The sequence below is a fragment of the Canis lupus genome, chromosome 6 (genome assembly GCF_011100685.1).
Source record: "Canis lupus familiaris isolate Mischka breed German Shepherd chromosome 6, alternate assembly UU_Cfam_GSD_1.0, whole genome shotgun sequence".
NCBI classification, from domain to species: Eukaryota; Metazoa; Chordata; class Mammalia; order Carnivora; family Canidae; genus Canis; species Canis lupus.
This window is the reverse complement of record NC_049227.1, coordinates 12,951,320-12,974,028: the sequence shown is the minus strand read 5'-3', so window position 1 is coordinate 12,974,028 and position 22,709 is coordinate 12,951,320. Positions and strand designations below refer to the sequence as shown.

The 22,709-nt window shown below is 44.4% G+C and overlaps 1 protein-coding gene across 5 annotated transcripts in view; it reads right to left on the bottom strand.

The window, feature by feature from the left end:
- The window catches only part of LOC479761 (monocyte to macrophage differentiation factor 2), a 101,134-nt gene that overhangs the window by 27,400 nt on the left and 51,025 nt on the right, over positions 1-22,709 (bottom strand). The gene's annotated exons all lie outside the window — the stretch shown is intronic.

Sequence of the window (22,709 nt, the reverse complement as noted above, 5' to 3'; positions counted from 1 at the left end):
TTTATTTATTTATGATAGTCACACACAGAGAGAGAGAGAGAGAGAGAGAGGCAGAGACACAGGCAGAGGGAGAAGCAGGCTCCATGCACCAGGAGCCCGACGTGGGACTCGATCCCGGGTTTCCAGGATCGCGCCCTGGGCCAAAGGCAGGCGCCAAACCGCTGCGCCACTCCTGGGGAGTTTTAAATACTGCAGCTTGGTCGGCTTCCAGGTCTCCTTACTGGGTCTTTGGACAGCCACGTGAACACCAAAGCACCAGGGCTGAGGAGCAGTGGCTCAGAGGCCAGGCCATCAGAAGTGACGTGCCCACGGCCAGCACAGCTCAGGTGCAGAGTAACCCACAGCACCCAGAGAACGCAATTCTGACATGACCCCATGTTCACCCTACAGGTGGCATAGCCAGAAGGACCCTCACACATGCATGGACACTGAATGGGCCATGTGACCCTCTGTGGGCCTGTGTGTTCATAGGATGAAGATGCTATAGGGGGAAAAGTGGGGGCCACGTGTGCACCCAGAGGTGGGGGGAAAGCAGACTGGAGTATAATAGATAAGGTAGGATGCCAACTGTTTACATGCTTCAAAAGCCATAAAACATCACTGCATGTTGCTCATGGTTTACTTATGTGTGCAAGTGAGGCTATGTTTAAAAACGGATAGAAAAGGCACACAGTAAATTCAAGAAATGGCTGTGTTCCAGGTGGGGAGCATGGAGTCTGAGGATGCATATAACATAGCACAGGTGACAGGACACGATAATGCCACAGACTGTATCTTTATGCATAATGTCGTATATGGTGTTTTATTTTTATTTAAGAAAACTCTAAATCAACACAATTTTTAAAAAAGAGTTAGGTCAATTCTGGGAGGAAGGTCTTTATACTTCTACTTCTTTAAACTTTCTTAAAATAAAAAAAAAATCATAAACACTGTGGAGGCCTCCCCAGGCTGTGACCACGGTTTCCCTGCAGCGGGGTATGGAGTTTCAGGGCCTGATGAGGCCCCCAGAGATGCGCCCCAGCCCCGCCCCCACTGAGCAGCAGGACCCGTGGCTTCCAGAGGGCTTCTAAGGACAGCCACCTTCCCTGCTGATGTCTGATTTCACTTCAGCTTTGCCGTCATCAGATTCATGCATCTGAGCAGCACGCAAAACCAGGACAGATCCGCCAAACTCGGAAACGACGTTCCCAGTTCTGGGTGGAGGATGCCAGGTGGCACACAGCTGGGCAAAATCCTAGCCAGACGCACCCCAGTAACCTCCAAAGGCCTGGCGTGTGCCGGTGGCCTGTGCGGCACAGGCGTTTTCGAGGCACTCTGCCCTTGGGCCCCTGCCACCTGTGATGCGGCTGAGGAGCCAGGGCACGGGGGCCACTGAGTCTGGGGCCTAGTGGTTGAGTCTCTGCCAAGAGCATGCTGGCCCAGCGGCCAGCCTCCCACCAGTCTGGGATTTCATTCACATGGGGGAGACTGAATGGCAAATCACTGCTCTTCAGCAGTGAGTTCTAATGAAATAAAAGGGCCACAGCGTCCACATCTTCCATGGCACAGGGACTCCAGGTAGAAAGCTATTCATCCTATGGAAGAGCGCCAAGCCTTGCCCGTGGGTGAAGGAGATGCACTCCAAGGCTGGGAAGCCAGAATAGGCCCACTCTCCTAACACACCCATTCCCCACCTCTTCCAAGATGGGCCAAATGTCCTGATCCACACATTTTCCTGCTATGGTGCAACTGAGCTCATTGGGGCCAGAGATTTTGGCCTGACTCTGCATCCCTGAGGGACACTCAGGAATCTGTACTTTATAAAAATGCCCAGAAGGTTCTAGAACACAGCAGACAGGCACAGGAACTCCTGTTGAGAATTTGTCCCTCTCCTTTGTCCGCAGACAAAGCCCTGTCTACAGAAATACACTGAGCACTTGGTAAACTTACTTGAGCACCTACCAATTTACCTTGAGTTTGGGATTTCCAATTCTTTTCTCTAGATGAATGTATTTATTTGTCAGCTCCTAGAAAGGTGGCAGATATGGAGCTCCCCGCTCCACCCTTACATACCTGCTCTGGTGGAAAAGCAGAAACACATTCAGCAGAGGAGTGAAAGCGAGGGTCTGGGTAATCTGAACCTGGGGAGGCTTCTGTGCTTCCCCAGGGCACACACAAGGGACCTACCATTGTATTCCCACCCAGTGACACATACAGGACCTACCTTGTCATGTTCTCACTCCAAGGACACACACATGGGACCCACAATGCCACCTAACACTTGCTAATACACATGGGCACCAGACCCAGAAGCAAAATGATTACTTTCCACATTCTAAAAGGATAATGAACTCGAGGAGATTCTGAAGTAACAGGAATCACAGGCCCTGATGGGATGGATGTGCAGGGTCCAGTCTGCCTCTCCTGAATTGTTTGCCTCTGACATGGGAATTGGTAAGGGGTGCCCTGACCTGCAGAAGGTGTGACCGTGATCGAGACAGTGAGAGAATGCCAATGTCCATTCATAGTGGCCACGTTTACAAAAAGGAGCTCGCTTTCCCTGGCCACTGGCTCTTGCTAGCTCCCTCACCTGCCCAGAAACCCACAAGCATGCGGCTCTCTGCAGGGCAGGGAGCTCTGGTTCCTCCCCTACTGGCTCAGACACTCCTGGGAAGGAAGAGGTAGGGTGACACCCTGGGTCACATGGCTCTTTAACATTCAACTCCCTCCTCCCACCACAGCAGGTTGGTACAGATGTCCCCTCTGCTGGTGGAGAGGAGAGGACTCTGAGCATACCAGGGGTGGTAAAATTAATTTTGAAAACAGTTGGTAGCTGTCACCAGAGCTCCAGTCATGGGCCCAGTGCTGGCTCCAGAACAGCACTGGAAAGAAAAACACAGCTCTTTCCTGAACGTCACTAAGTTCAGGACAATAAATTTAACCTGCAGGGTTTACCTCCGAATCCTGTTTGCTCTTCCCTCCTGGACTCTGAGAGTTTGAAACAGTATGTACAACTTGGAAACTTTTGTGTTGCTTATATCCATGGCCAGGGCTGGAGGTCTCACAGATGTGGTTACCAGTGGCTACTAATGGGGCAAGAACTTGGTTCTGCATAAGGGAATTTTACTAGAATTAGGGGAATTAGACTATTTTTAGATGACCTCTAATAACAGTTGGGGATACACTGCTAACATACAGCATTGCTGCAAAACACAGAGGGAAGCTCAAGCAAGTCCTTTTGAACTGGAATGCCCTTTCCTACTTTAGCAAAGAATGGGATGGAAGCTCTTGGTACCAAGCAATCCTGGAAGTTAATTTTTTGAATTTGAAATGCACAAAAAGAATGACCAACTCACGGATAATTTGGTGAGTGCCTATCTAATGCATAGCCAGCCTTATTCTGGGCATTTTGAATTCCACTTCATTCTCGCATTAAACCCTATAAAGGTTTAATACTGAAGGGTAGATGGAAATATGTTAGCTTAGCTTTTTAGGACCGGTCTGACTATTGGAAAAGGAAATTCTCGGGACACCTGGGTGGCTCAGTCAATTAAGCAGCTGCCACTGGCTCAGGTCATGATCCTGGGGTCCTGGGATTGAGCCCTGTATTGGGGTCCCTGCTGAATGGGCAGCCTGCTTCTTCTTCCTTTCCAACACTTGTGCTCTTCTTCTCTCTCCCTCCCTTCCTCTCTCTCTCAAATAAATAAATAAAATCTTTAAAAAAAAAGAAAATTCTCAACAAAATGTGTACTGAGCCCCCCTCCCCTATCAAGAACAAGCAAGGATGCTTGCCATGACCACTTCTGTTCAACATTGCACTGGAGGTCCTAGCCAGTACAATTAAGGCAAGATAAAGAAATGCAAGGTTTAAGAATTGAAAAGAAAGAAAATTATAATTATTTTTCAGACATTGTTTATAGAAATTGCAAAAGGATCTATGAACAAATTACTAGAATTATGAGGTGACTAGACATGGTGAGCGTGCTTATTCAATCATGTTTTAATATAGGAGAAACAATGAGAAAAGGATATGTAAAAGTAACAATGTCATTTATAATCATGTCAAGAAACATAAAACTACTAGAGAATAAGTCTACCAAATGATGTGCAGGATCACAACACTGAAAACTGCATAACACTGCTGACAGAAATTAAAGGCCTAATGAATAGACAGGTAAATACCAAGTTGATGGATTGTACGGATGTCCGTTCTCTCCAAACTGGTGTGTAAGCTCAATGCAATCCAATTGCAAACAGGGTCTCAGTAGATGTTGCATGGGCAAGTGTGTGTGTACCTATAAACCCATGCACAGTTAAGTGTGCAAAAACTGGTAAAACGTATATGGGAATACAAACAGCAAGGTAACCTTGAAGGTCAGCGACAATGCTGGAAGACTCGTACTACCAGATGAGAGCCTATTCTAGAGCTATAGTAACTGAGAGAATGTGGTATAAGGACCAAGAGACCACTGGAACAGAAATGAGTTCTGAACCAGAATCTCACATCAGCAGAAAAGACAGTCTTCTCAATAAATAAGGCTGGATCAATTGCATTTCATATGGAAAAAAAAAAATGAATCATGACCCCTACCTCACACCACCCACAAAAATTAACTCCAGATGGATTGGAGAACTAGCCATGAAGGTAAAACAATAAAACACTGAGAAGAAAACACAGGAAAGATCTTCATGGGCTTGAGCACACAAAGATTTCTTACATGGGGGGAAGGTGCTGCTCACAAAGGGAACACTGCCCTTGGGAGCTTCTGAGTGCACTGGACAGGTTACAGACAGACACCGCCAAGCACATCTCTTCAAATATGACCATTGCACTGGTCAGAGAAACAAGAAAGTTTCTAGAGGGACCCTAAAAGAATCTGTTTCTTTCATCAACCAAACTAAAAATCAGATATAATAAAATTTAACTGTGTGGTTTGCAGAGTAACAGTGAAAACTGAACTCACAGCCTCACCAAATTTCCCATGTGAAAGTTAAGGCACTGACTGGGGAAAAGCAGGACCCTAAACCTTGGAACAGAGAAATCAGGGTAGGATCCAATGAAGCTGGGAAGCTTCAATGCCTGATTCAATCTGAGCCTTACTTGCCAAGAGAACCAGCTGTCCTCCTGTGTCTGAAAAAAATGGCCTTCCCTTGCTTACGGAACCTACGATAGCCTCACCTGGGAGCCCCAAGAGGCTGCCTCCTTCCCTGAACACCCACCTTTATCCCTTGTTAGCACACTTTGGTGCACCAGAGCCAAGTTTTAGAGGAGAACAGTGCAAGAGGAAGCTGAGCAGCAAGCTGGGCAATAGGCAAGCCGCTCTGACCCTGGGGATCCGACAGCACTGGGAGAGTCTGTAGCAAGGAGGTCTGCGGTGTGGTCCCTCTGGGGGTTTTGGAGCATGCCTTCTTCCTTCCTTTTGAGAAACAACTCCTGACCTGTTATTGAGTGGGAACTGGACGTCTCATAAAGCAACATTACAGGACCGTGCAACCTAGGTTCCCCTCACTACCTGGTGCAGGTTTCTGTTTTCCTGACTGACACAGTAACTGTTTTAAGAACTTCTCTTCAAAAGAATGTAAAGCCAAACTACAGAGTAAGAGGAGATATTTTCAGTATATACATCAGAAAAAGGACTCATCTCCAAAATCAGTATGAAAAAGGCAGATGCCCCAACAGAAACTAGACAAGGGTTTGAAAAGATACTGCAAATAAAAATATCCCAAATGGTCTTTCAACATATGGAAATGTGGCTAACCTCATTAATCATCAGATATACAAATTAAAACCACAAAGCAATACCGCTGTACAACCGTGAGAATAGATAAAATGGGAAAGAACAGGCAGCACCAAATGTGAGAGAGAAAATGGAACAGTCAGACCTCTTACACACTGCGGGCACACACACTTGAAAAGAGGATTAGGAGCATCTCCTACAGCTGGACATCTGCACACCCATTGGCCCATCGACTACATTCCTAAGTATATACTGGACAGAAATTCACGCATTATCATAAGGTAGAGCCAAGAACATTCACAGCAGCATTATTCAACTATTGAGTCCAAACTGGAAACAACCCAAGTGTCTGGCAACAAGAGAATGGATTCATAAATCGTGGTGTATTCATATAATGCAATACTGTACAGCAATAATAATGAATTATTAAGCAACTAAATAAATAAGTCTTTAAAATATATTAAGCAGTGCTCGCTTCGGCAGCACATATACTAAATATATTAAGCAAAAAACAAATTTTAAAAAAAGGCCAGACACCAAAAGGTATATGAGATATGATTCCATTTATAGGAAACATAAGAAGAGGCAAAACTGATCTTTGGTGTTCAAAGATAGCTGGGTCAGTGACTAATAGTTGGGAGGGAGATGAGGGAGCCCACTAGAGTCCTGGTAATGTCCTATCTCTTGATCTGGGTGCTTGCTGCACAATGCACTCGCTTTTTGAAAATTCACTGAGTTGCACACTTACAATCCATGCACTTTTCTATTGTGTGCTATATGCTGTATTTCAATGAAAAGCTTCCTTCCAAGAGAAGGAACTCAGGTGTTGAGATTATCATATACAAAATATGTATATGTAAACTTACCCTGTTTAAAGAAATAAAACACACCTTGAAATATCTATAGAGAAAAATAAACTATAAACAGTAATGCCAGGTTTGTAAAATAACCAATTAGAATCTCCAGAAATGAAAAATGCAGTAAAGAAACTACAACTTCAGGCAAGCCGCTCTGCAATAGTCCTTGCAATATACCAGACACAACAGAAAAGGGAATCCAGCGAACCAGAAGACCAGTCAAAAGAAATTATTCAGGAAGTGGTACAAAGAACCAGGCAAGAGAGAGAAAATCTAGAAAAGAGCTAAGAGACACAGAACATAGAAAGAGAAGGGCTGACATGTGTTTAAAACAGCTCCAAGAAGAAAGGAGTAAGAATGAGGCAAAGGCATTATTTGAAAAGAAAACAGTTGAGAATCTTCCAGGACCAACTGAAGAATCCAGCTCATAGGTTCAGAAATGCAGTAAAAGAAAGAAGAAAGACATCACAAGGAAACCACCAACTCATCTCCCTTCTGAATAAAGATGTAGATGTCTTCAGCAAGACACTGGCAAACCAAATCCAACAACGTATCAAAAGGATACATCACAAACCAAGTGGGATTTGTCCCAGAAATGCAAGGTAGACTTAAGCACACAAAAATCAATCACCGAAATACACCAAATCCACAGACTAGGAGGCCAAACCACATGATCTTCTCAGCAGACATGCACAGAGCTCTGGACACTTGGAATAGCTGAGGAAGTGTCTCAGCAAATCCTCTTCCCAAAGACCCACACACTCAAAACAGGCCAAACCATTGTGTAGGAAAAAACACACACAGATGGTATCACTTAAAGCAAGAAAACGGGCATGAGGAAATCAGGACTATGGGTACTTGTGAGGGGGAAGGCAAGGGCCAGGTCAGGGGGATGTGGTGCAGACCACCGCCCCTGTCTGCTCAAAAAAGCAAGTGGGAACGCACCAGTGCTAGAAGCACAGCTCGGGTGGGCAGTGCCCACTTTACCATGTTCCATTGACCCCAGCGCTCGTGGTTTACACCCTTTCCTGCACATGGTCCCTTGCACCACAACTACAGTTACGCACACCCCACCTTGGCCTCAGAACCACATCGCCTTGCCTTTCTATGGCACAGAGGAAGCAGCCTGGAAGGCTGAGGGGCCTGCAGGAGACACTGGGGACCCCAGGAGCCAGGGACACGGTGCCAAGACTGCTCATGGTAACCATCTATACCAGCCTAGTCGACATCAGCAGTTCAGAAAGTGGGCTGCTGCAGGGATGAGTGGAGTCTCGTCCACTTCTTCCCGGTCCTTGGTGCGCCTCTGTCCTGTGCTCCCACCGCCTACTGCCAACCCTTCCACTTCCACCCACCAGTCTCCACAGCACACTTCCTTCTCTCTCCCCAAGGAGCTGCCAAGTGCTTCCTTACTGCAGGACACCTGGGAATTAATTCCCGGGGAAAATGGAAATATCCTAAGCCTCCTGAGCTTTCTCTCCATGTACCCTGGGAGGGATCCAGGAAAACTTCCAAGGGAACAGCGTCCCCCCGGACTCTGTCTATAGTGGCCCAGTCCTTAAGCTGTGTCATGGGTGCACAAATGGTTTGTTATGTTATTCTGTATCTGTTTTCCATGTGCTTGACTATCTCAAAATCCAGGACAGAGAGGTATGGGATGAGAAATAGAAACACTCTGTAAACATTCTAAAGACCACTCAACCTCACAAATACTCCAGGAACACAAACTGGAACAGAGGGAAACCATGTTCCTCTGTCAAATGAGCAGAGAATTTCAAATGATAGAATCATGTGATGGCGAGGAGACAGAGACGGACATTCTCAGTGCTGGTTGGAATGGAAAGTGGCACGGATCCACCCCCAGTTTTAGAAATAGCTATGGAGACATGTGGGCTACACCAATATTAGATATAGATGTATCACTATCTAAAACTATCTCCATTCTTCCACAAAGGAATCCCACTTTTAGGCTGTTGTCCTACAGGAAGAATCAGAAAGGGATCAAACACTTATGTACAAGATGTTTATATAAGCATAATTTATGGGAAAAAATGGAAATATTCTTAAAATCCAATAGGGATATGGCTAGATACACTCGTTCACTGGCATTAAAAATTATGTTCATAATATGAGCAAATAAATATGTGTTAAAAAAAAAAACAGAGGAGGGGCGCCTGGGGTCTCAGTCAGCTAAGCATCTGCCTTTGGCTCGGGCTGTGATTCCAGGGTTCCTGGGATGGAGCCCCACATCAGGCTCCTGGCTCAGCAGGGAGCCTGCTTCTCCCTCTCTCCCCTGCCTTTGCTCTCTCAAATAAATAAAATCTTTAAAAAATAAATAATAATTTTTAAACATTTATTTTTTTATTTTTATTTATTTATGATAGTCACAAAGGGAGAGAGAGAGAGAGAGGCAGAGACACAGGCAGAGGGAGAAGCAGGCTCCATGCACCGGGAGCCCGACGTAGGGATTCGATCCCAGGTCTCCAGGATCGCGCCCTGGGCCAAAGGCAGGCGCCAAACCACTGCGCCACCCAGGGATCCCAATTTTTAAACATTTAAAAAAAACCAGAGGACATATAACTATATATGTAGCTTGATTTAAATTGTGTAAGAAAGTAAATATAACATTAAGAAGAGACTGGAATGATAGGAGAGGACATTTTAGGTGATGTTTATTCTCTTCTTTACACTCTCCCTATTTTCCAAATTTTCAACAATAGAAATGTCATTTTTTAAGTGCAGAGAAATTGCATATTTTTAAATTTTATTTTATTTAAATTCAGTTAATTAAACATATAGTGCAGTATTAGCTTCAGAGGTAGAGTTCAGTGATTCATCAGTTGCATATAACACCCAATGCTCATGACAAGTTTCTCCCTGAGAAATTCCATTTTAAAGCACTGATGAGCATTATTTCTGTGGTAAAACCTGGACCCTCTCACATGAATTTGAGTCTCAGTCTGAAAATGACATCCCCTCTTTAGAAGAAACTAATAAATCAATTGAGATAATGGGTAACCAACTAGATAAAATGCTCAAGCCATTTGTCACTTACAGATGGAAACAGAGCCTTCCAGAACTGTGGCCAAGAAAGAACAGTGTGGCAGAAGCAAGAGTTTTATTTAGCTGAACCCAAGGCCCTATCTGGTTCCCCCAAGATGACGAGATGACACTAAGCCCGCTCTCAGGGAGGACAGGGTGGCACAGTGACAGCTAGCACAGACTAACCTGCGGGCCGCTTTCCACTCTCACTCCAGCAGGTGGGCACCCCTGGGTCCAGGAGCAGCTCTTCCTGCCAGAGTGGAGCAGGGCCATCTTTCAGTAGGAATCCTGTCCCCAGAGAAAGGCCACTGTCCTCACTGACTGCTCTGCGCACCCCGCCCCTCCATTGCTGCTCTGGAATGAGCTCCCCAGGCTCACCCATCACTGCAGGTTGGAAGAGACAGCTGAGGACAATGCTTTGAAAGTAGAGCAAAAAGACAAAGATGAGAAACTGGGAGACAAAAAATCCAAAAAAACAGATCCAGAACCTGAATAACAGAAGAACCAGAAGAAATCATCAAGAGAATACCATATTTTTTAAGAACAGAAGATGATCATGAGTTTTTAGATGAAAATGGTCCATGAAAAGTCCAACACACGAGAGATTAAAAATGCATGAAGGCTCAAGATGTGCAAGGGGATAGGGATCCCTGGGTGCGCAGCGGTTTGGCGCCTGCCTTTGGCCCAGGGTGCGATCCTGGAGACCTGGGATCAAATCCCACATCGGGCTCCCGGTGCATGGAGCCTGCTTCTTCCTCTGCTCTCTCTCTCTCTCTCTCTCTCTCTCTCTCTCTCTCTGTGACTATCATAAATAAATAAAAATTTTAAAAAAGATAAAAAAAAAGATGTGCAAGTGGATATATTTTGAATAAATATCATAACAGTTAAAACAATTCTTTTTAAATAAGAAGGTAAGACTCTAACATCCGGGTACAAACATACCATCCCAAGGCACACATGTGACTCTTCAGAGCGAGGCTGGGGGCTGGGGAGGAAGCAGCATAAAGAAGTTATGTGCTTCCAGAAGGAGAAAAAAGCTACCGAGCATGAGGGGTGAGGAAACACAGCACCCAACAGCTTCTCAGAGGGCTCTGTAATGAGAAATGGGCCAATCCCTTCAAAATTCTAGGAAGAAAGCTGTTTTCATTCTAAAACTCTACACCCAGATATTAATCAAGCATTAAAGCAGGATAAAGACCTTTTTAGACACACAGGGTCTGAAGCAATTTTAATTCCCTTGCATACATACTCTCTCAGGAAGCTACCAACTCCACCAAGATGGAGTGAATAACCGAGACAAGGAAGTGGGGGGGACAAGGAGAAACAGGGGGTCCTTCCTCAGAGAGAGGCCCACGGGAATGATGTGGGGCAGCCAGCCCGCACTGAAATAAGGCAGACTCCAAAATGCTGGAGTTCGGGATGCCTGGGTGGCTCAACGGTTGAGCATCTGCCTTTGGCTCAGGACGTCATCCCAGAGTATCAGGATTGAGTCTCGCATCAGGTTCCCTGCATAGAGCCTGCTTCTCCCTCTGCCTATGTCTCTCCCACTGTGTGTCTCTCATGAATAGATAAATAAATCTTTTTAAAAATGCTGGAATTGGTAAAATACACCATATATCCGAGCATCCTGAAGTAAGGTAATTGGCAGAGAGCTGGGGAATACTGATTAGTGAGAAAGAGAATACAAACAAGAACCACAATAATTAACTTCAAAGAAACTAAAAGTTGGGCAAACAGAAAAAGTAATCCTTGTATACACCAACATTCAGTTGTGCAAAGGCGCACCTGGCCACAGAAATGTGCACCCTGGTCCTTTTTTTTTTTTTTTTAAGATAGATTTATTTATTATTTATTTATTTATTCATTCATTCATTCATTCATTCATTCATTCATTCATTCATTCATTCATTCAGAGAGAAAGGCAGAGACACAAGCAGGCTCCTTGCAGGAAGCCCGACATGGGACTCGATCCCAGGTCTCCAGGATCACACCCCGGACTGCAGGCGGCGCTAAACCGCTGCGCCAACAGGGCTGCCCTGCACCCTAGTTCCTAATCCAACCACCACTCTGACGCCCTGAGAGCACCAGCCACGGGAGGTGGATGTTTTAACAAGAGCCATTCTCATCTTCATGGTAGGAAATCACTAGATGTGCCCCAAAATCAAAACAAAAAAATCAAGTATAGTAGGATAAGCTTGTTATTTTAAGCTATGGAATTAAATGACAAAGAAGAAATAGTCTCGGATGATACTGATTCCCTTGGAGGAGTGCAAAATTGGGAAGAGCAGGCTGGGGTGAGGAACTGTGTGTGTGGTCTTTGTTTTTGTTTTTAATCAGCAATAGGGAAGTACAGCCTTAACTGTGCACCTATGTAACTTTGGTAAAAATAAGTAAACTTTTTTTTAAGATTTTATTTTTCTTATGAAAGACACACATAGAGAGGCAGAGACAAAGAGGGAGAAGCAGGCTCCCTGCAGGGAGCCCTATGCAGAACTTGATCCTGGGACTCTGGGATCACGACCTGAGCCAAAGGCAGACCTCAACCACTGAGCCACCCACGTGCCCAGTAAGCATTTTTTTTTTTAAGTAGGCTCCATGCCCAGCACAGAGCCCAATACAGGGCTCAAACTCATGACCCTGAGATCAACACCCTAGCTGAGATCAAGAGTCCTATGCTTAACCAACTGAGCCACCCAGACGCCCTAGTAAGTAAATGTTTTTAAAGGTATATCCCCTTCAACTTACTAAACGAATGAACGAAGACACACACTTAGGGTAGACATGTCCTCTGTCCCTAGATACACCTTTCTTTAGATTTTAAATTCTTGACATTGTTTGCATCTTTGAAGCTAGAAAGCATCCTATATGCACGTGGCATGTCAGCTCAGCAGCAGCTGTGATGTGAGAACTCCCACATCTCCTCCCGTCCAGGGGTGAGATGGGGGAGACCCTACAATATTTCAGCCAGATAAGAATTATTTGAAGAAGGAACATGAGCTCTGTCATGTGCAAAACTTTCAGGATTTCATGCCAACACTGGGAAGAAAATCGCAGAGATCACAGTGGAGCACTCTCCTCAGAAACTCTGCCTTTCTGGAGCTCCTGAGGGTGCAGAAGACGATGCTGTGTGCATTCTGATGGGCCCAGGGTTGAAAAGGAGAATTAGACGCTGGATTTATTTCACTCAGATTTATCTTTTCATGTATGCACAAAACGGATACAGATAAAAATCCATGTTTAAATAAATCTTTAGGTTTACTAGAACTCTTTAAGGAAGTACAAAACTGGGATCCCTGGGTGGCGCAGTGGTTTGGCGCCTGCCTTTGGCCCAGGGCGTGATCCCGGAAACCCGGGATCAAATCCCAAGTCGGGTTCCTGGTGCATGGAGCCTGCTTCTCCCTCTGCATATGTCTCTGCCTCTCTCTCTCTCTCTCTCTCTCTCTCTGTGACTATCATAAAAAAATTTTTTTAATTAAATTAAATTTTAAAAAAAAGGAAGTACAAAACTAAGAATCCTAAAGTAATACTAAAGCCTTGTGTCTGGTTTAATGAATAGCCCTTTATATTTTGTGGTAAATAAGACATATCATTAATTTTAGTGGTTAAGGCGGCACCTGGGTGGCTCAGCAGTTGAGCATCTGCCTTTGATTTGGGTCATGATCCCAGCGTCCTGGGATCAAGTCCCGTATCAGAATCCCTGCAAGGAGCCTACTTCTCCCTCTGCCTATGTCTCTGCCTCTCTGTGTGTCTCTCATGAATAAAATCTTTAAAAATTTTAGTGGTTAAGACATATTTATTTTAATGGTAATACATATAACTGTATTGCAAAATTGTTCTTAATGATCCCAAAATATACATAGATAGCGCTCCATCCACACCATGGAATATTCCATAATCCCTATAATGAATGAATGAGAACTGTAATAGATGTGGAAGAAGTTTGGCAGGAAAACGAAATATGTGATCCCATCACTAAAACAACAACCTTGAACCCAAAACATGTGCATGAACACACTCGAGTAGGTCCACACCTACTCAAGCGCCCAAGCGCAGAGAAACTACAGAAGGCCACTGTGGTGGACAGGGTTCTAGGATGACCTCTGTTGTCTCCGCCTCCTGGGATTACTCCCATCCTTGTGTTCAAGGGCAAAGAGATTTTGCAGATGTAATTAAGGTCCTGGCAGGATTGATCTTAAGATACGGAGACAATCCAGGGGGCCCGACCTAATCACCTGAGTGCCATCAAAGCAGGGAGTTTTGTCCAGTCGGTCACAGGAAGCAGAATTACCCTGTGAGAAGGGTTTGGACAAGGGGGTGCTCTACTGTGGTGCTGGGAGGGAGCCCTGGTCGACAGCAAGCAGCAGCAGCAGCAGGAGGAGAGGCAGAGGCCAGATGGAGACCCAGTCCTACAACCCCGAGGAACTGAATGCTGCCAATAACCTGTGGACTTGCAAGACAGCAGCCCCTAAGTGAGCAGAGGGTCCAGCTCCCCCTGAGCCAGACTCCCAACTCACTGAAACTGTGAGGCAATAGTTTTAAGCCACTAGATTTGTGGTTATTTGTTACAGGGATGACAGTAGACTCTCATCCTGGGAAATGAGGCACTGCTGTAACAAATACCTACAATGGGGAAGGTACTTCCAAGTCAGGCAGCAGGAAGAATTCGAAGAGCACAGAGCAGAAAGAGTCCAGAGGGCCATTAGGCTATTCACAGAAACATGGGCTGAAAGACGCTGCTGGTAAGAGCTTAGAAGACAATGAGGAACATTTCCTCAAACTGCCTTCGTGAAAGCAGAACCTGCTGTGGGCAACTTGCCCTGGGAATCTAGACTTGGAGAGGGCTGCAGTGGAAGCTCAGAAGGACACGGGATGGGGATGTGTTCCTGGGGATCTGGGAAGGGGGCCTGGTTGTGCAGAAAGGACCTGGAACTAAGGGCCTGAAAAGACCTCTCAGCAGAAGTGGCCCACTTTCTTCTTGCTACCTGTCAGAGAACCAAAGAGCAGAGAATCAAAACGGAACTGGGACTGGATGACTGCACATCCTCAGCCTCTCCGCGTGACAAGAGAGGCCAAGAGTCAGAACCTGCTGCTGGAGAATGGCGCCCAGACAAGGCTCAGAGCCCTGCCTATTCCTCTCCTGGCGTCTTGTAGGGATCTGGAGTCAGAGAGCTGAGCCATACAAAGACCCTTTCAAGAGACCAAGGGTGCTCCTCATCAAACTATGGGCATCGGAGCAGCTTACAAGCCCCCTCACATCTCAGTAGAAGCTAGAAGTGGAGAAGGGCCACATCAGAAGCATCGCCTGTGGGTGTGGCTTGTGTGACAGGTGAATGCCCCTGGAATCCGTGCACAGCACAGGCCCCAGGTTCTCGAGAAGCAGCAACTCAGACTAGGGCAGAGGGAGCCTGGCATGGAAGGAGGCTCCTGACAGGCTGAAGGCTGAGGAAGCCACTTGCAGGGCTGCGGAGGAGTCCCATCTTTCGGGAAAAACAAAGGACGGCTCAGAGCCCAGAGAACGGCAGGCAGAGTGCTCCAAGCCTTGAAATTTAACCATGGACTCCAGCTGCAGTTTGCCTGGCTGGATTTCAAAAACTGCCTGGACTTGGCGACTCCTTCTCGCCATCCGCTGCCCTCTTTCTGACCCAGAACACCATGACTCTTGTCCTGCACCTGGCCACCCACTGCAATCTGGGAGCCTCTGGTTCCACAGGCTCAGGGGTAGGGAGGTCTGTGCCTTGCACCTGTGGAGCTCCACTTACTGGATGTTACTGGATGTACTCAGACACCTGCTCCACATCTGACTTACATTATGTACATGATGGACATTTGGACTTGAGCTGATGCACAACGGCATGAGGCTGTGAGGCCTGAGGATGACTAGAGCCTTTAGCCATTGCTATGGATATAGCTATGGCTCTTGGGTAGCCAGACCTAGGATGACCCCCAGTGACCCTTGCCCTCGTATAATCACCTCCCCTGAGCGTGGGAGGGACCTATAAATGTGGAAGCCATCATGCCCCCAGTGATGCTTTGTTTTATGGCAAAGGAAGTAACTAATCAGTTCAGTTCACTCTGGGTTCATCAAAAGGGAGGTTATCCAGGTGGGCCTAACCCAAGCACATGAACGTTTAAAAGCTGAGAGGAAGTCAAAGATTCAAAGATTCAAAGAATGAGGGAGGGCTGGTGCAACACTGCTGACCAGAAGGGATGGCGGGGGGGGAAGTGCAGGGGGTGACACACATGGATAGAAGGTGGGAGCAACCCCAAGACAACAGCCAGCAGGGAAATGGGAACCTCAGTCTGACAACCACAAGGAACTGAATTCTGCCAACGGTAAGGATGAGCCTCCTGACGAGAACCTGGCCTGGCTGACACCTTGCTTGGATCTGACCTTGTGATACCCTGTGATTCCAGCCACACCATGTCAGACTTCTGATTTGTGTGCTAAGGAATGGGCATTGTTTTAAGCTGCTATGCTTGTGGTAATGTATTACATAGCAAGGGAAAACTAATACAGGTCTGTACTAGGCTAGTACCATGAAATCAGGAGGAATCAGAATGGCAGAGGCACTTATGTGGGAGAGAGCAGAATTCCATGGTAAAAAAAAAAAAAAAAAAAAAGTTTATACCATATGAAGGCATTTATATAAAATAAAGTGTAAGAAGTGTGAGTGTGTCTATTAGCATTATTTCCCTAAAATATAACAGTCTAATCAGGACCAGTCAGATGACTTTGGACAAGGACAGCATTCCCACTGAAAACAAGGAACACTGGCGATATGGGGCATAAGCAACCGAGGAAGAAACTGTCAGGCCAAAATCTGAACAAAAAGAACCCAGAGGTGGGAGTTTCTGAAGCTACTTTTGTCCTGCAAACATTGGCCAGTTCCAGAGAACAAGAGCAGTGGTACTGTAAGAAATCAAAGCCCTGGGCTTGCTGTGTTGGAGCCTCTACAGGAGACCCTCCCCGCTTGCTCGTTCTTCCCTCCTCTGGCTCTGATAGGAAAGTCTTCTTGGTTTCATAAAATGCTGCTCCTTTCCCTGTCCTCTGGAAGTCGGAGGTGCAGTACTGGAATGATCCTGTCCTTGAGTATGAGGAAGAACTGGATAGACCTTGGGTCCAGCGTTTTCACAGTTGGGTTGGGTTGGGAGTGCATCCAAATTGCTCACGCACTCTCTCTCTCAGGGAAACTGTCCAGGTTTTTTTTTTTTTTTTTTTTTTTTTTTTGTGTGTTTTTTTTTTTTTTTGTCCAGGTTTTTAAGTCTTTCTTGAGTGAGCTTTAAACAGGCTTTTTCTAGAAGATTGTCCATTTTGTCTAAGCTTTCAAATTCACTAGCAAAAAGCTATCTATAAGATCCTCTTAAAAAAAACAAACAAACAAAAAAAAAAAAAAAACCTTACTGGACAACCCGGGTGGCTCAGCGGTTTAGTGCTGCTTTTAGCCCAGGGCGTGATCCTGGAGACCCGGGATCGAGTCCCACGTCAGGATCCCTGCATGGAACCTACTTCTCCCTCTGCCTGTGTCTCTGCCTCTCTCTCTCTCTCTCTCTCTCTCTCCTCTGTGTGTCTCTCATGAATAAATAAAATCTTTACAACAACAACAAAAACCCTCCTACTGTAGCTGTAGCCCTTTCACATCTCTGAGACTGCTCCTATGTACCATCTTCCTTTTCTTCATCAGTCTTCCCAGTTTTGACTACTAGTCTTTTCAAAGAACCTACTTTTCATTTTATTGATCCTCTCTCCTCCATGTCTTAATGCAGTAGGCAGATAGCTCATCAGTGTTTAGGCTTTAGCATAAGCATTTAAAGCTATGGCCCTCCTTGGGATTCCTGGGTGGCTCTGTAGGTTAAGCATCCTACTTTTGGTTTCGGCTCCGGTCATGATTGAAGGATCATGAGATTGAGCCCCATGTTGGTCTCCACACTCAGCACAGAGTCTGTTTGAGATTCTCCCTCCCTCTGCCCCTCCTCCAACTTGTGCTCACACTCTCTCTCAAATCTTTTTGTGTGTGTGTGCCTTTGCACAACTGAAGGCTGGTGTATACAAGGATTACTTTTTCTGTTTGCCCAACTTTTAATTTCTTTGAAGTTAATTATTGTGGTTCTTGTTTGTATTCTCTTTTATACTAATCAGTATTCCACAGCTCTCTGCCAATTACCTTACTTCAGGGTGCTTGGATATATCGTGTATTTTACCAATTCCAGCATTTTTTTAAAGATTTTTTCATTCATTCATTCATTCATTCATTCATTCATGAGAGACACAGAGAGAGGCAGAGACATAGGCAGAGGGAAAAGTAGGCTCCCTGCAAGGAGCCTGATATGGAGCTTGATCCTTTACTTTGACTCCCACCCTGAGTCAAAGGCAGACACTCAACCGCTGAGCCACCCAGGCATCCCTCAAATAAATAAAATCTAAAATAAAGCTATAGCCCTCCTTCTAAATCCTGTATCAGCTGCATTCCACAAGTTCTGATTCATAGGAAAGTCTTTCTTGATCCCTGAGTTACTTTGAAATATTTTAACTTCTGAATATCTGAGTGCTGTGTAAGAGATGGCCATCACTGCTGGTCAGGACCCATTCTCTCCTCCTTCCTAATAGTATCATGGTGAGGAGTGACGAGCTGATGTACTCAGCTCACAAAAACTACCTTTTCCAGTCTTTCTTGCAGATAGGCATGGCCAGTGATTGGTGGTCAGTGAGCAATGAGGCCATGTTCCCATTGCAACTTCTAGGAAAGTTCCACAGGAGGAGGATACGGTTTGCAGGGATAACCTTTGCCTGGCCCCCTCTTCCTGCCTTCTTCCTGTCCTCAACGCAGATGTGATGGCAGTGGCCCTGTAATTATCCTGTACTTGAGGGGATCTTCCAGACTGCAGGCATGAACTAGAATGGTAGGACTGAACGTGGAAGGAGCCTTGGGTCCCTGGTGACCTAGAAAGCCACATATTGGCCCTGAACCTACCACCGCTGTAATGTGAAGGAAAAGAAACCTGTCTTGGATTCACCAGTTACCTGGCCAAATGCAGCTCCTGACTGACGCAGAGGCTTCTAAGATACCACTTTGGTATTTGATTTCTGAACAGAGAATAGTTCACGTATATGAAAGCATTTATAACTTAGACTAAAAATAAATACTGCTCCATCTACCACCTAACTTAAAAAGATGAAACATTGGGATGCCTGGGTGGCTCAGCAGTTGAGCATCTACCTTTGGCTCAGGGTATGATCCCAGGTCAAGGGATCGAGTCCTGCATCAGGCTCCCTGCAAGGAGCCTGCCTCTGTGTCTTTCATGAATAAATAAACAAAATAAAATCTAAAATAAATAAATAAATAAATAAATAAAAGCTGGTTCATTTTAGGCTCACTATATTCTCTAAACTACAGCTCTCTGCCTTCTCCCCACCTCTCATCTCACCAAAAGAAACCACTACCCTGGACTCTGTGATTAACATTCCCTTTTTCCTAATTTACAGTTAGACCACACATTTTTGTAACCTTAAGTTATACTGCTCTACTTAGTATAACATTATTTTTCTGCTATTTTCTTTTTTCCTCAATATTCTGATACACTCTACACTGATGCATGTAGCTATGGTTCATCTAATCTCACAATTCTACACCGTTCATTGCATGAATACACCACTATCTATCCACTTCCCCACTTATGGTTTTGTGAGTTATTTCAAGCTTTAAGTTATTACAAAATGCTGCTACCAAAACTCCCATACTGATCTCCTGGTGATCCATGGGACAGAGTCTCTAGGAGAGTGCTTCCTGACTCTTCTGACACGATGGCACGTGTAGAAAACGATATTTTCATGAATACTGGAAGAACACCAGAGGGGTGTAGAGTTCTGGATGAAGCTGCAGAGGGGCCCACAGACTGGCACCATGAAGATTCAGTGCCTCCCAGCCCAGCGGCAGAGGCAGGCCCAAGCAGGCCCACAGTGCTAGTTAAGTCCAAACTGTCTCCCAAAAGGAACACAGCATTTCCCCCCTGTGTAGACCCTGCGTTAGAGCTCCCATAGCTCCCCCTCCTCCACAAGCCCGGATGTTGTCAGACATTCGGTAAGACAAATTTCTATGCACTCAAGTCATGTTTCCTCACTGCTAATGAGATGGGGTATCTTTCTGTGCAGTCTATTTCTAGATTCTCTTCTGAGACACTGATTTATTTCTTTTGCCCAGGTTTTATTAGGTAAAATCTGTTGTTCTTGAACGGATTGTTTTTGGCATCCTTGATACAATCCAGATAGTAATCATTTGTCAGTTTTATGTATTCTAACATCTCCCTATTTGAGCCTGTTTTTCACCTTTCACTGTTCATTATTTAATACAATTAACAGATTCTGTTCATCAGTCTTTAATGGTTTGAGCTTTTTTTGTCTTCTTCAGGAAATTCTTCCCTAAGTTATTTGTCATTGAATTTAGTAAACAAAAACAAAACAAAACAAACAAAAAAAAAACACACACACCTGTTTTGTAGTCAGAGAACATGCTCTGTGAATCAGATATTCTACAATATGCTGAGTCTTACTTTCTGATCAAGCAGGAGGTTAATTTTTGCACATGCCCAATGCTTATTTGAGAATAATATGCACTTTCCAATTTTTGGGTGGAAGGTACTATAATAAATGTCCAATAGATCAGGGATGACAAACACCGGCCAGGGGGGGATGGGTAACAAATCCAGCCCTGGCCATCTGTTTACATATCATCTCTGGCTTCCTGTACTCCACAAAGGCGGAGTTAAGTAGTTGAGACAAAGACCATATGGCCTCACAAAGCTGAAAATATTTACTATCTGGCCCTTTATAGGAAAAGCCTGCCAGTCTCTGTTGCGCTCAAAACTGTTCCCCTCCCCCTTTTTCTTTGGTCTGCTTGATATCAATTAATGAAAGGGCTGCTTTAAAATCTTCTATAACTGGGCAGCCCAGGTGGCTCAGCGGTTTAGTGCCACCTTTGGCCCGGGGCCTGATCCTGGAGACCCAGGATCGAGTCCCACATCGGGTTCCCTGGGTAGAGCCTACTTCTCCCTCTACCTGTGTCTCTGCCTCTCTCTGTCTCTGTCTCTCTCTCTCTCTGTCTCTCAATAAATAAAATCTTAAAAAAATATATAAAAAATAAAAATGTTAACAATGACACTTCAGCAATTTTGCTAATCCTTGCTTGTTATGTTACTTTATATTGAGGTTAGTTTATTAGATAAGAGTAAGTTTTAAATTGTTCCATTTTCCTGGTATATTACTTTTTCTTTCATTAGAGCAGTGGTCACTCTTGTCCCTAGCTGTTACTTCTGCTCTGAAATCTGTCTGGATGACCTGGTCACTCTAGCAGTTTCTTTTCCTTAGCGTGTATTTTTTCCATTCTTTGGTATCTTGCATTTTGGATGTGTCTCTCATAAATAGCAAACAGCTGCACTCAGTTTTTCCATGGAATCTGACACTCTTTTTGTCAGGAAGTCTGGTCCATTTGTTATATAAAGTGACATATATTTGGTTTCATTTCCATCATCTTAGACGATATTTTCTTTTTACCTGTTTTTTCTATCCTCCTCCTCTATCCTCCTTAAAATTTTTTTCACTCCATTTTTTACCTTATGAAAGTTTTAACCTTTTCACATGTTCCCCTAACATTATAACATGACTTCTAGAGTTAATAAAGTCAAAAATTTCAGCAGTGTCTTTATCCTCCTCCACAACAATGTAAGAGCATCTGAACTCTTATTGTCAGATTTAAACCCCTTTCCTTGCCTCTTTGCTGTTTATTTTTATTGTGTTTTCAATGGAGAAATACATCATCTGTTTCCAAAATAGCGCTTGAAAAATACAAGGGGTACAGGTTCTATAAAACAAAGCCAACTCCTGCCATGAGACACTATGTACATCATGTGAAAAAACTAGTCTGATATTCAGAAAACTCTAAGTTTCCAGCTTGGTTAAACAAGTATAGTTACATGAAACACTTAATAAACTAATTTTCCCCCAAAGTGTAAACAAAATGACAAGACCACATCTGTGCCTGGCAATTCCAGCCAGACACCTCAACTCTCTGAAATACACAGCTCCTGTGCACACTTTGCCCAACTTATTGTAGCAGAAGGGCAAGATATCTTGACTGCACAGGCAAATATGTGGGCAATAGGGACACTGTGTACTCGACATCACAAAGTAGGGGTAAAAAGAAAGCCTCAGTTACTGCAGAGCCTATAAGGAAGAAGACTATATTCCAACTTTGGAAAGTTAATCTAGAAGGATAGAGAAAGGGTTTAAGAAATTATAGTTTCACATGAAAAATGCACACATGGTAGAAAGGAACACAGTTGGGGGAGGGTAGGAATCAGAACCAGGCTAACCAGGAAACCTGTCAGGCTCGCTGTGTCTAGATTCAGACAGACCAAGTTTCCATTCATCTACATCTGTTGCCATTCATGTGTCCTAAACACAGATGTTTTGCTGCTTAATTATGAGTGGCCTTTCATTTTTTAATTTAAAAGAAGGTATTCCTAACCTCTCGTAGGATAAAAAAACAGAAAGCTGACTAGATGTCAAGTACTTGCTAGAAACTATTTTGTATTTCAATGTTTTTACATGTGAAATTTACTGATAAATTTTAGTGAGTCCTTTAAAAATAAAAATTGGTTTAAATATTTTGGAGAAAATGCCTTTTTGCTTACATGTTTAAACTGGAAATTAACTTTATCATAAGCAAATACTCTGTGGAGCATACAAAATTTCTCATAAGTATAGCTCAAACAGCCATCCAAGACCAATAACATGTTTCCCAATTCATTACTTTCGGTAAAACTTTAGTAAAATATTAGCCATAGAACCCATATCCAGTGTTTTGTACCGTGTTGCCACAGGATTGTTGGTTTTCTATCATGGTTAAAAATATACTAGCATTTTTTTTTAAATGAATCAACATACAAGCATACCTTGTACATACAAACAAAGAGAAGCAGGGGAGAGGCAAAAAGCTTTTTGTTTTAGGACAAATGCAAGAGAATATGGATCTTTGTTAGTTCTGAGACAGTACTTGGTATTTGACTGCTGACTGTATGCACTCTAAAACAATTCCACAGATAA